The sequence below is a fragment of the Canis lupus genome, chromosome 26 (genome assembly GCF_048164855.1).
Source record: "Canis lupus baileyi chromosome 26, mCanLup2.hap1, whole genome shotgun sequence".
Classification (NCBI taxonomy): domain Eukaryota; kingdom Metazoa; phylum Chordata; class Mammalia; order Carnivora; family Canidae; genus Canis; species Canis lupus.
In genome coordinates this window covers 10,116,783-10,131,279 of record NC_132863.1, presented here as the reverse complement: position 1 = coordinate 10,131,279, position 14,497 = coordinate 10,116,783, and the positions used below count along the sequence as shown (strand labels likewise).

General features: G+C 34.2%; 1 protein-coding gene and 2 long non-coding RNA genes across 9 annotated transcripts in view; 1 reads left to right on the top strand and 2 right to left on the bottom strand.

The window, feature by feature from the left end:
- Positions 1 to 14,497, top strand: part of MACROD2 (mono-ADP ribosylhydrolase 2) — a 1,923,575-nt gene that overhangs the window by 691,150 nt on the left and 1,217,928 nt on the right. The gene's annotated exons all lie outside the window — the stretch shown is intronic.
- Positions 1 to 14,497, bottom strand: part of LOC140618058 (uncharacterized) — a 140,783-nt gene that overhangs the window by 110,809 nt on the left and 15,477 nt on the right. The gene's annotated exons all lie outside the window — the stretch shown is intronic.
- Positions 5,783 to 10,087, bottom strand: LOC140618061 (uncharacterized). The gene is made up of 2 exons (XR_012018234.1): positions 9,984 to 10,087; positions 5,783 to 6,466 (listed from the first exon to the last, which is right to left on the bottom strand). It is a non-coding gene; the product is annotated as an uncharacterized lncRNA (long non-coding RNA).

The window sequence follows — 14,497 nt, the reverse complement described above, 5'->3', positions numbered from 1 at the left end:
TCTGGACTGAAGGGACTTTTACATATTATAAGGGATTTCTACATGTTATACTTCAAGAAGAAAGACAGTCCTAGAAGGGAAGCCCGTAGTATAAGAAGAAATGATGAGAAAATAAATTAGTAAATATATAGGTAAATTTAACAAAATATGGATTGTATAAATCAATAATAGCATCTGTTTGAAGGATTCAGAGACCGATAAGATAAAACAAGTGCTGGACAAAAGTTGCATGGAAGCTAAGGAGAGACAATCAGAAATAATGTTTTTTTAAAGGTATTTTTTATTATTCAGGATGAAAATTTGGATTACACTAAAACATTTTTAAACTAGGGTTGCATATTATATTTCATAGGATAACTACTAAAATAGTTAAGTGTAAATCTCCCAAACCAGTTACAACACCACACACACATAAATTGCGCATCAAATGTAGTGTCTTTTGTAATTTCAGGAGCTATTGTCTATATATCATCTTGTAGGTCTTACTTGAATCTAACAAGAGTAATGCAAAACTGGTCAGTGACTATCTCTGGTTACTGAAGCAGTCATAAACCTTACAATACATTGAAAACAGCACTTTAAAGATACGAGATCTTTGTTGGATACTGCCGTGGCTATCCCTAGGTGTCTGTTAATAGTTATCCATGTGTAGCTCCAACTTGTGTATGCTTTTCTGATATTCTAAAGCAATTGTCTTAAAGTGTGATGCAGGGATCTCTGGGGAGGGAGGGCGGTATTCCCAAAGACCCTTTCAGAGGATCTATGACATCAACACGATTTTCACGATAATACTAAGGCATTATTTGCCTTTTTTCATTGTCATTTTCTCCTAAGTGTATGGGCAGGCCAGAGGCTACATGAACAGTGATATTTTATACTAAATGAAGAAGCAGAAATGAGAATCCACCTGTCTTCTTTTTAAACTAGACATTAAAAATATTTGGAAAAATTTAAAACAATGCCATTTCTCACTAGATATTTTGGTTTTGAAAACATGGTTATTCATAATGTATATGCTATCTATATTAATCTGCAAGGATTATTTTTAAATCAAATCAACTAAATATTTTTAAAATTCTGTTAACTTTTATAATATGGTAAATATATATGATATATAAATTTGGTAAATATATATGGTGTATATATATATATATATACACACACACACACACACAGACATACATGTAACATAGAAACAAAAACTCTGAGATCTTTAATAATTTTTAAAAATGTAAAGTAATAGAAAAGAAATATTTACAAGTCAAATGATACTTAAAATAGACTTGCAGCTCTGCAGATATGTTGGAGGGGAATGTAGCATGAGTCACTTTGTAATTTTCCCATGTAGCAACATTTATTAGGAAAAAAAAAAACAGTGTGTGTGTTTAGGCGGAGGTGTTTCTTTCTTTTTTTTTTTTTTTAATTTTTTATTTATTTATGATAGTCACACAGAGAGAGAGAGAGAGAGGCAGAGACATAGGCAGAGGGAGAAGCAGGCTCCATGCACCGCGAGCCTGACGTGGGATTTGATCCTGCGTCTCCAGGATCATGCCCTGGGCCAAAGGCAGGCGCTAAACCGCTGCGCCACCCAGGGATCCCCAGAGGTGTTTCTAATATTTCTTCAGTCTGTGTTTTTTTTTTTTTTTTTTCAAGTTATTCATGAGAGACAGAGAGAGGCAGAGACACAGGCCGAGGGAGAAGTAGGCTCTCTGTGGGGAGCCCAACGCAGGACTCCATCCGGGGTTTCCAGGACCAGGCCCTACCTGAAGGCGGCGCTAAACCGCTGAGCCATCTGGGCTGCCCAGAAGTGTTTCTAATATTTCTTGGGCACATTTGGAGTGCTATGTATTATATGTAATCTTTAGTAGACTTTATGGTAAATTAGAGCCTTCAATGTTTTCCCAGGTCCAACCTTGGACTGTTGTTTTAGGAGAGACATCAATAAGTACTAGGGGTCTAGTAGGAAGGCAGAGAGCATTTTCAGATTTATGAGGGCGAAAAAAATCAATGGTGTCCCTAAGGCCATGTAAGTCACGAGTAGCACAAGTAGTCTTATACAAAGTTGATAATATCATGAAATATAAGCCTTTGCTTTGGAACTTTACCAGAAATTAAAATGGCATTATAAGGGGAAGTCAGTGTTTTTTTGCCTGGATCTCAGGAGGAATTTATACATCTGATTGCCTTGTTTCACTTTGGCTGAGTTCTGAAAAGTTCATTTCTCTTCTTTTCTTTTCTTTTTTCCCCCCCCCTCTCTTTCCTGAAAAGTTGGGTGACCTCCTCACATTTTCTGCCTTCTGGCTTATTCACTACCCCCCCCCCTCCAAGCCTTGATTAAATCTTCTTGGCCCCCAGGAGTTCTTGTTCCTTATATAGCAAGTCATGCACTTTGTCCTCTTGTTAAGGAGTGAATTAATAAGCTTAATTCCCTCTTTGAAGGAGAGTTTGGAATGCTTTTTTGGTGAAAATTAATATTCAATTACCAAGACTGTCATCTTACCAAATAGGAGAATAAAAGACACAGCATAGCTGCATTTGAGAATAATTGAAATAGGTTTGTATTATATCACAGTGGCTCAAGCTTTCACGGGAATTTTTTATTTCTACTTTCTTATGAAAGTGAGTACTTTTTTTTTTCTCTGCTGCATATTTATAATGAGACCATTTAACTCACTGCTTTGAAGGAACATGGGCTGAGTGGTCCTTCTCAGACTTGTCTTTGGAGTTTTAGACACATCCTACTGATCTACAAAATGCCCAGTTTATCTTTCCTTGACATTAAATAAGTTCTCCAAAGGGCAACAAGTATAATACTTTTCCAAATTGCATTCTCTAGTACTTTATAATATTCCTGCGATACTTTAATGGGACTAGTGTATGGATACAAAAGAGGTGGTTCAGGCCACTTCCCCCAGGCACATTTGGTTTGCATGGGATTTTTATCACAGATTGTCCAGAAAAATGGTGCTTTACTGAGTAATGGAAACATTTTATAGTTAATAATAAATTAAATGTCAAAGAAAAAACTTTATGCAAGGGAGAGGGATAAGAAATTGAGAATGTAACAGTTTGTGGAGAAGAATCATAGCATAACTTAAGAGTATAAAAGGAGTCAACCCAGCTCTCTCAGGAGAGCTAAAACCCTTGGCATTTGATTTTACTTTTATTTCTGTAAGAGCATGGAATAAGCAAGTGATTTGCAGAAGCAATTATAAAAGTTCTTATTACTTATTACTTATTACTTATAAAAAAGTTTTTTCCCAAAACTGAAGTAAAATTTTACATAAGACCAAATTTATCCAAAGCTGATATTAACTTACCAAACTGAAGTAACTGACCTGGGAATTAGAGAAGTTGGTATTGTGTTTTGGTTCTAGCATTTATTTACTGTGCAATCTTGAGCTCATTGCTTAACGTCTCAGGGCCTTAGTTTTTCCATTTGCATATTGAGAATACTCATGCTTGCCCTGATTGCTTCATAGAACTTTTGTGAAAAAATATCATAGAACTCTTGTGAAAAGTATGTGCAAGTGCTTTCAAAAACAATCTAATATTACTGACTTTAAATACTACTACTACCAATTACTATTGTTATTAATATCTTTAAACTGCTTTCTCCTTTAAATTCTATTTTGGCATATCTTAAAACTTGCTGAAAACTCTGAAAACACATTATTTTTTAGATATCCAGATGAGATTGATAAATATTTTATATTAAAATTAACACTTAAATTACTAGCGATAGGGTCTAGTTATATCTTTACCTAAAATCCAATTCTATGTTTTGTTAATAATTACTTTTTAAAAATAAAGTGATTTGACTCCATTTCCTAATTTCAAAACTCACTGCAAAGCTACGGTAGTCAAAAAAGAGAGGTACCTCATAAGGCATAAGGATAGATACATAGATCAATGGGATAAAATCAAGTCAGTTGATTTTTAGCAAAGATTCCGTTGCCCATTGCTCAAAAATGGCCATTTCCAACCAAAACCATTGAATGGGAAAATATTCTCTTTAACAAATGGCACTGAGAGAACTGCATATCCACATGCAAGAGGGTGAGATTGGACCCTTATCTTACACTGCATACAAATATTAACTCAAGGTGCATCAAAGTCATAAATATAAAACTAAAACTACAAAAAAACCCCATAAAGGCAAATCTTCATGATCATGAATTCAACAATGGATTCGTAGGTATGATGCAAAAAGTACAAGTGACAAAAGAATAAATAAATAAATCAGACATCATCAAAATTAAAAACCTTTGTGCCTCAAAGAACATAATCAAGAAAGTGAAAAAACAGCCCACAGAATGGGTATATGCCATATATCTGAAGAGTTTACTATCCAGAATATATAAATAACTCTTACAGTTCAACAACCAGCAGAAAGAACCCCATTAAAACTTGGATTTAAAGTGCTTGAATAGACATTTCTCCGAAAAGATACACAAATGGCCAAGAAGCATATGAAAAAATACCCAACCATTAGTCATTATAGAAGTGAAAATGAAAACCATAATGAGGTACCTCTTCACATTTATGAGAATGACTATAATAAATTTAAAAGAGGGAAAATAATATTGTTGAAGAAATGGAGAAAATGGAATCTTCATATATTGCTAGTGGGAATATAGAATGTTGTAACCACTGTAGAAATAATTTAGTGATCCTAAGTAAGTCAAATAGAATTACTGTAACACCCAGAAATTCCACTTACAGATATGTACCCAAGATAATTGAAAACAGATACAAAAACTTTGTACACAAAATATTCATAGTAGCATTGTTCACAATCATCAAAAGGTAGAAATAACTCAATATCCATCAGTTGATGGATGGATAAACAGGATGCCTTCTGTGTAATGGAATAGCATCCAACCATAATAAGGAATAAAGGACTGATACAGGCTACAATAAGAACGAACTTTAAAACTTATAGTAAGTGAAAGAAACCAGATACAAAAGGCCATTGTACAGTTCTGTTTATATGAAATACTCAGAATAGGGAAATCCATGGAAACAGAAAGCAAGTTAGTGGTTGCCAGGGCAGGGAGAGAGGGGAAAATGTTGAGTGACTGTTTAATGGTTATGGGATGGGATGTCCTTTTGGGGTGATGAAATATTCTAGAACTACATAGTGCTGATGGTTGTACAATGCACAACATTGAAAATGTACTAAATGCCAGCAAATTATACACTAGAATGGTTTAAATGGTAAAACCAAAAATAAAAAATATAAATCAATGAAATATTTTACAAATTTTCAGGCAGTGGACAAACCAATCATACCTTGTTTTCTACATGAAATATATCTGCAAAACAGTAATACAATAGTTAGTGAGAATCATGGATAATAAGAGAGTACCTACTATGCACAATGTCCTAGTCTAAGTGTTTTGTGTGGATTTGCTCACATAATCAACATGACAACTGTATGAAATAAGTATTCTTCTACCTTTTTTTTTTGATGTGAGGAAACTGAGGTACAGATTGTTTAAGTGACTTGCATGAGGTCACATACTTAATAAATGATCACTAAGGGATTTGTTTCTGAAATGGAAGTTCTTAACCAGGACCTTGTATGTCTTTGCAACAGAAAACAAGCCCAGATCCTACTTAGACCTGATTTCCGATGAGACATTAGGAAAGCTATGCAGCAGAATCTGCATCGCTGCTATGTCCTTACAGCTTTCTGTAACTGAGGTGGGGGACAGGCATTTCTTTGGAAGAGCAGAAACCCTCTGGCCTGAGCAGGATGTTAAAAGAGCAAACATGCTAGGAGTTAGTTGTTTATTTTATTATTTCTGTAAGCATTGTGGTCAATTTTACTTCCACTTCTGATAATAGTTCCTGTATATGTTTTTCAGTTATTGGTGAACTACTTTGATTTTCTCACCACATCTCTATATTTATTTGTGTCCTTATCAAGTGTTTTCTTTCATCTCTTGAATCAATGTTGAAATTTAAGGATAAATATGGTTGCTTTGTGGCATTTTAGGAGAGTATTGAAAAAAGTTTCTGAAAGCTGTTTAGTCAAGCCATTTATAAAAGGTAAAATAGAATTAAGACAGAATAATTTCAAAAAAATTAACCAAGATGAAATATGTCTAAAGACTAAAAATATACTAAAATGTTTCTTTCTGATCGAAAGAATGACTTTAGTCATAGAAAAAGATGTTTGTATTTGGTAACTCCTTTTAGCTTCAAGGTGGCCTCTGATCAATAAATGGGAAATTTATCCTGTCAGAAAACAAAACAAAACCTATTTCACCTATCAGTATCTAGCCCCTTCCTTTCTTTGTTTTTTTTTTTCCCTTCTTGAAATATAAGTGCAAAGAGAACTGGAACTTAATCCCCCCTGTGTCATCAGTGGCTAGAAAAATATTTGGTACGTGCAGGCATTTGGTATGTTTTTGATGAGTGAATGAATCTACTTCTTGTTTCCTTGAATCTGTTATTTCTGAAAAAAAAATAGAGGTAGTATAAATAAGAATATCTTCAAAACATTCCCAAATAAAAATTAAGAGATAAGAAATAAAAAAAAAATCACAAATAACCTTAACACGGAGCATGATGTTGGAATACAAAAAGGAAAATGTTAATGCTTCAATAGAAATGTGAGCAAAAGATATAGAGGAATGATATAATAAATATATCTGTAAGATTAGGAGACTGATAAAATCTACAAACTCTAAAACATGTAGAAGGGCTGCCCAAAGTAGCAGAGATCAGCCAGGAGCTGCAGGGAATGAGACCCAGTGAGTACAGAAAGTTACTCATGTTAAAAAAAAAAAAAAAAGGTTACTCATGTAGTAGAAATACAAAGTTATGGGCAGCCTGGGTGGCTCAGTGGTTTAGCACCACCTTTGGCTCAGGGCATGATCCTGGAATCCCGGGATCCAGTCCCATGTCGGGCTCCCTGCATGGAGCCTGCTCTCCCTCTGCCTGTGTCTCTGCTTCTGTGTGTGTGTGTGTGTGTGTGTGTGTGTGTGATGAATAAATAAATAAAATCTAAAAAAAAAGAATACAAAGTTACATCTTTTTTCTTTTTCCTTTTAAAAAGTATACGGAACTGAGGTGAGTAATTCTAAGAATTTAACTGACATACAGAACTGATCATCAGATGATAAACACTAGTATGGCCTATAAATTAATAAACATTTTGAATATTAGTCTGAACTAAAGATATGTTTGCATACATAAAATTAATCACTTTTTTAATCACGTCACAATATTAATTACTTTTTTTCAAGAGCAAAACATTGGAATGAAGATAAATACCAATCATTAGGGTGCAGTTTAAAAGAATTATGGTAAATCAGGGTATAAATATACAATGGACTACTATGCAACTGTAAATAAGAGAATAGGATAAATACTGATATAGAAAGAAGTATGAACCATATTCTTAAAAGTGGAAAAGCAAAAATTGCATGGTTTGTATTTTATGCTTTCCTTTATGGAATAAAGGGGTACATATATGTTTATATTATACATTCATAGATACATCTAAAAGACTATATACATACATTAATGTTACCTGCAAGGTAGATGTGGTGGAAAGTTGGTAAATAAGTCACAGTAATGAGAGCAAGGTATTTTACTGTTTACTTTTTATTTATATTATATTGATTTAAAGACAACTTGTAAGACAAAGGTATTATCTACTAAAAAATTAAGTATTAAAAAATTAGAAAAATGTGAGCTATGTACAAATGCATGTTTTCAGGTCGAATGAAATAATATTCACATGTCTTTGTGGGATATTTATTATAACATTATTTGAGTTAAAAGATAATAAAAGATATATATGAATATTTATTGCCAGACACACACTGCACTACTGTTTATATTGATTAAATATTGGAATCATCCCAAATACTGTGAGGGGAACAGGGGAAAAAGTGAGATATTCAAAGTAGGATTCCATATATACAAAATAAAAAGTTGGAAAGTATGCATGCATGCATAGAAAGAATTAGAAGGATATTCACAAGTTGCTAATTGTGGTTCTCTCAGGGTAGTGTGCTGATAGGTAACTTTTATATTATCTGTGATCTCTAAAGTTCTTCTAAGAAATAATTACAGAAACATAAACTTTTAATATTTATTGAAGGATTTGAATGGGGCATGTGCTACATTCAGCTTTTAGTGGCCACAGTCTTCAATTTCTCAAAACCACAGGAGGTAGGTTTTATTAACCATTTTACAGATGGAAAATCTAAGGGTCAGGGAGATGGAGTAATCTACCCAATACTGCATAGCTAATGTCAGATGCAAACCCAGATCTGTTTACATTTAACATTCATTTCTTGATCATCCTGCTAAATAAGTTAATAAAACACTGCTTGTAATAGAAAAATACCTTTCCGGGCAGCCCAGGTGGCTGAGTGGTTTAGCACTGCCTTCTGCCCAGGGTGTGATCCTGTAGACTGGAGATCGAGTCCCACTCAGGCTCCTTGCATGGAGCCTGTTTCTCCCTCTGCCTTTGTCTCTGCCTCACGCTCTGTGTCTCTCATGAATAAGTAAATAAAATCCTTTATAATAAAAAAAAAAAGAAGAAAAATACCTTTCCAACTAGTTTTCTTTTTAAGTGGCAAATCTTTGACTTGGTTATCAGGACTTATGTTTTTGTGGGATGTAATAATAATGCTCAAGCATTCCCTGATAGTAATTTAAACAATCTTGTATATGTGAGTTATTTCGTGTTTTTTTTTTTTTTTACAGTAGATAAAATATGTTAATTTGTGTAAATGGTCTTCTGGGTACAGATGCTCACAATGAAAGCAGACTTATCTTAAAAGCTGCTTGTCTTTAATTTGGGGCTTCTTTTATATGCATAGTTTATTTTTCTAATGCTGTCTCAATATAAGAATAATTTTAAGGAAGCATTTTTGGCTAAATGAAAGAAAAAACAGCTCTTGTGGCTTTGGTAAATATTAATGAGCTCGTAGAAAATCTGGTTACTGAAGTGTAGCACTCTTTTGCAATTTTTTTTCTGCCATCTTGGCCCTTTGTGGGCCAAGCTCCTTTGTAGATTAGCAACCTGGTTTGTGTGTGCTATTGTGAGTTCTGCTTCAGCTCCTTTGTGTGTGCTGACAGAAGCCTCACCTTGCTCTGTTATCAGGAATGTCTAGGCATCTTAATAATATATTGGATTTCAGCAAGAAAAAAGCAAATCACGCAGAAATAATTAATCTGACATTCATTTCAAAGCTTTACCACCAAATGGATAGTGTTCATTTCTGGTCATATATATATTGTCATCATTAACAAAGTGAAATCCAACTTTTATTAATTTTCAAGTAGGGAGAGGTTCAGAATTTGAATTATTTATGCCAATATTCATGCATGTTTGTGTAAAATTATTGTAGCACATATTCAATTTCATGTAGGCACTTTATTTTAGACAGTGTATTGTGTATACCTATCCAAACATTTTTAAAAATCATTCTTACCTCATAAGCAATATTTTTTTAATTGTGTTTGGCCATAGAGAACTCAGAGAAGATAATATTTGGGTTATTATTACTTCATTGGTCATCCTCTAAAAACCATGCTGTTTGGGGTGATATCACTATGTAAATCATGAATTTACCTATTTGCTAATCTTACTCTACTATATGCAATACTGAAATGTAAGAAGAATAAAAGAACTGTTCTCCCAATGACAGAATGTAGGAATGATTACAATTACCTAAAACAAATTTTTAAAAATCAAATCTGCCACACCTTTAAGAAATTCTCTATTAGTCCAAAGGATTATCTGATGCTTATAAAGAAATAATTTGACAAAGTAACATTTTCTTTTTAAGAATGAAATATTTGAGTCCAGTCATAGAGGTCATAGATTCACACTCTGTTTTTAAAAATAGGCCTATTGGATTAAAAAAAGTCAGGAAAAATCAAGCAGTTGTTTAAAAACATGTATTAGACAAGAAAAAATGTGTCAAATGCTTTCAAGAATTTTTACTGACCTGACATGCTACACTTCTTCATCTACCTTCACAGTTCCGTGTACATACATTATTACAATCATGAAAAAAAAAAAAAGGAGTACAAGAATGTAACAAGAGTATTTGGAATCATAGACAGAGAATTATCATTCATCTACCTTAAGATTCTGCCCCCAAACCTTGCTTACAGGTTGTTCATAGTGATTTGAATAAAGGATTTATGAGGCCCTTTTATAAAGCCATTATTGGAAGAATTTTTATCAGAGCTAATTTTGAGCTACCGTTGTAGTTGGGTCATTTTTAGTTGTTTGTAAACAGAATGTGAATCTCATGAGAACCCATTTCAATAGTTTGAGAAAGAAGGAGACAGTGCCTGTAAATGATTTTCTATTGTGAGAAATGGAGCTGGATCTGACTGCTGACAGAAGTTTTAATAACTTCAAAAATCATAGCAATCTGAAGTCATTGTCACATATAGTGACTTTCTCCAAGGTTGCATTTGCAGTAAGTTGGAAAATAGACCTTTAATGAAAGTCTAGAAATGCAAACAGGATCATATGTAGCTTTGATTAACAGTTTTGAAATAGAGATAGAGATAATAGTACCTAATATAAACTATCATTAATTCACCTCAAAGTGTGTTCTATTTCAATTCATTTGTACCATGAAAATTCAACTTTTATTTTTTAAATGGTAAAATCATAATTGAAATCTGTACCACAGGCTAGATACATTGCTTTCACATGCTAAAGTGCTTAGTCCTAGACACTAATTCTAGGCAAAGTATTGAAAATAGATCTAAAATATTTAAACTACAACTTAAAGTTCTAAAGTAATGGAAACTTTATTTAAAAGCTTGAATTGTATTAAAAAGGAATCACGAAATGCCAGAGTTTTTGTTTTTGTTTTGTTTTGTTTTTGTTTTAATGGGCAGTTTCTCCAATGCAGTTCAATATGACTTACATTTAAAGATTTATTTAGATGTGGTTTCCCAAAAACATGTTACGGTAGTCAAATGATGGCCCTTCTGAGATCACACTCCAATCCTTGGAATCTATGGATATTACTTTATATGGCCAAAGGGACGTGATTAAGAACCTTGAGATGGGGAGATTATCCTAGATAATTTGGGTAGGCCCAGTGTAATTACAGGAGTCCTTAAATATGGGAAACCTTACTCTGTTATAGTCAGAAAGATATGAGACTATGGAAGAAAAGTGTAGAAAGATGCAACATTGCTGATTTTGAAGATGAAGGAAAGAGGTCACAAGTCAAGGAATATGGGCAACCTCCAGAAGCTTGAACATACAAGGGAACAGATTCTTTCTTCAGAGCCTCCAGGAAAAAACATAGTGGTGACACCTTGACTTTAGCTCAGTGAAACTGATTTTGGACTGCAGATATCCAGAACTATAAGAGGATAAATTTGTATTGTTTTTAAGTGTATGGAAATTTGTATAGCAGTAAAGTAGTACAGACATGAGGCTTATGTATGTAAAAAGCCACATAGGCATAAAGATAGATTTTGAATCTTTGAATAAAAATTATGTTAGTAAAATCATAGAAGCTATATTTTCAGATAAAAGTCTATTTAATTTGGTACTAAATGGATTCAATTTTTAAAACTTAAAATATAGAAGATTGTAACAAAATAACTATCACAGTTTATATTCTTATCTTCACACAGAGAGTAGGCCCCTCCCATACAGTTTTGAATTTGACCAATGGGACAAATATCAGAGATGGCTCCAGTAGAGGATTAAAAAAGTGCTTTTGCATTGGGCTTGCGCTTGTAGCTGCGACTTTTTGGTTCACAGTTTGAACCTCCTGGAGGATGAAAAACATCTTGTAGGGAAGCCCCCACTAAAGCCTCTAACACAACAGTGATGTTATTGTAACCAAGCCCTAGCCAAACTGGTGCAGACTGGAAGAACCACTCACCCAGTCCACGGGATCATAAGAAGTAATAAATAATTTCTTTTAAATCACTAAATTTGGGGATGATTTGTTTTGCAGCAATAGATACCAATATAGTACATTTACTTTCTCAGGATGTAGGGTACATTTTATTTATTTACTTTTTTGTAGGGTACATTTTAGACATGACTTCCTCCAACAATGTCAAGTGGGTAGCGTTTAGATGTCCTACATTATATTTCTATTAAATCATTTGTAGTCTTTGATTTTCAGGAGGCTGTGCTAGAAATCATATCAGGGCCTTTGCAGGTATCTTGAAATGAATGAAGGTGAGGCACTTGACTTGGGTTTTTTAGCCTCAATCTTTTTTATCCATATCTTCCAAAATATATCAAACAAAAATTGATTACCAATGTTTTGTTTTTTAAAAGCTTTGTACCCTATGAATAGACTCAATGGAAAACATAATGTACTTATGACTAAGACCTTCTATATTTTTATAGACCTCTGTGATATGCAGAGGTAGGGTTAGCTAAGAAGATGCCTTACCTTATTGAGACATTTGAATCAAGCGGTTGAGATCAGAGCTTTGTAAAAAGGAAACCAGAGATCATTTGGTTCCCATGAAAACTTATTACCAGGAAGTTTACTGAGAAGGTAGGAAACTTAGGAGGTGCCCCCCATTGTCTCTTGTATCCTAATTTCTAGAGCCCTGAAGGCTTATAGTTTGATTCTTATCAGATGATCTCTAAAATCTCTTCCAGGGGATCCCTGAGTGGCTCAGTGGTTTAGCGCTCCCTTCAGCCCAGGGCATGATCCTGGAGTCCCGGGGTCGAGTCCCACATTGGGCTCCCTGCATAGAGCCTGCTTTTCTCTCTGCCTGTGTCTCTGCCTCTCTCTCTCTCTCTGTGTCTCTCATGAAAAAATAAATAAAATATTAAAAAAAATAAAATCTCTTCCAGTTCTAGTATTACAATATCATGGTTATTCCATACATATTGGGAAAATGATATTTATTTCTGGAATACAGCAAAGCTAACTGACTCCTTTGGGGATGGCACAATGAATCTGTCCTCTTCACCATGAACTCAGTCAACCAAAATAACCATTCTGGCTTCCCAGCTGCTTCAGGTTTTCACTTCTAGGGGTCTGTCTTTCCATTTTGATCAAGGAACACCTGTGGTTGTCCTCTGTTGTGACCATCCATGGTTGCAAAATCATAATTTTTTCCTTTGAGAAGAGCTGGCATGTGAAAATTAAAAATGAAAATGGGATTTAATAGCACTTGTTAGTAAAAGAAATTTCTGGCACCTTTTTTCAAGGGTTTATTTTTTGCCAAAGAAATAGTTTGACCTAGGAGGGAGAAAAAAAGTGAATCTTATAACCCTATTTGGGTCAAAGTTGAAGAATTTACATTTTCTGAACCAATGTTTGTACTGAGAAGGGGTGTGTGTACAGTCTATAACATATAAGGATATTATAGCAACTATGCTTGCCTCATACATATCATTCTGTTACATTCATGCTTAGTTATTTGATTAGATAACTGTATTTTCCATGGCCTCATGTAAAATAATGAATCAAATGTACCCAGTGCTGGGACTAATTTGAGGCCTTTTGAGGATACTTTTCAAATCACTAAGGCATCAATGCACTACTACTCTGTGTCCTGAAAGAGTTAATGTAGGTTTCAAAAAGGACCTAATTTACTGGCCAGTGGTATCTTTTCATAGGAATTAATTGGCTTTTGTGGAATAGCCTTTCATCTTTCTGCTTTTTTGTTAATTCAATTGAATTTTCTTCTAATCTACATTGTTTCATTCTAAGTGCAGTCAGTCCCTCATTTTACAAACCATTCAATTCCAAAAAGTCATTTGTGAGTTGGTTATTTAGAACTTAGAAGGTATTTTTCAATAGAAAAATAAAAGCCACAAATTTTGGGTGTGTTCCCAGAATAGCCCACAGAAGCCAACTTAACCCATCACATTCTCAGTTGTGGTGCTACTATCTAGTCTAAACAATATAAATAGCGGTTCATAGGAGGGTAACATGTTTTTTACAATCCAGCTTGAGAAGACTGAGGCTCATTCTTCTATAGCCAGCCTGTCAGTAGGGGTGAGGACTTTCCTGTCTTCATTCCTCAAACTTCAAATGATGTGAAGTTAGGACACAGCTCAACCTTAATCCAGCAACAATGATTTTTTATTGTTTAGGTCAAGAGTTGGGGACAGGGGAGTTGTGCGATAAGGTTGAAGCATCAAGATAGAGGCTAAAGAGAATGTCAGAATTATTTGAGAGTCATAAGGATGTGGTGACACATTAGAATGTGGAGAGAAAGATTGAGAGCTAGGTTAGAAAACCATTGTCATTTTAGTAATGAAATGAGGGGTACCTGGGTAGCTGTCCTCTTGACCTTGTTAATTCTTACTCATCCCTGAACATGTATGTGTTTGTGCTCAAGGAAACCTTTCCTGAACATCTCCGCCATTTAGTCCATGCCATGCTCAGAGATAAAAGCACTCTTGTAGCATATTTTATTGTTGCTTTCTAAATTATTGTTTTACTATCTATTATCATATACCTAGGTATATACTCAACCACTGAATCCAGTGCCTACT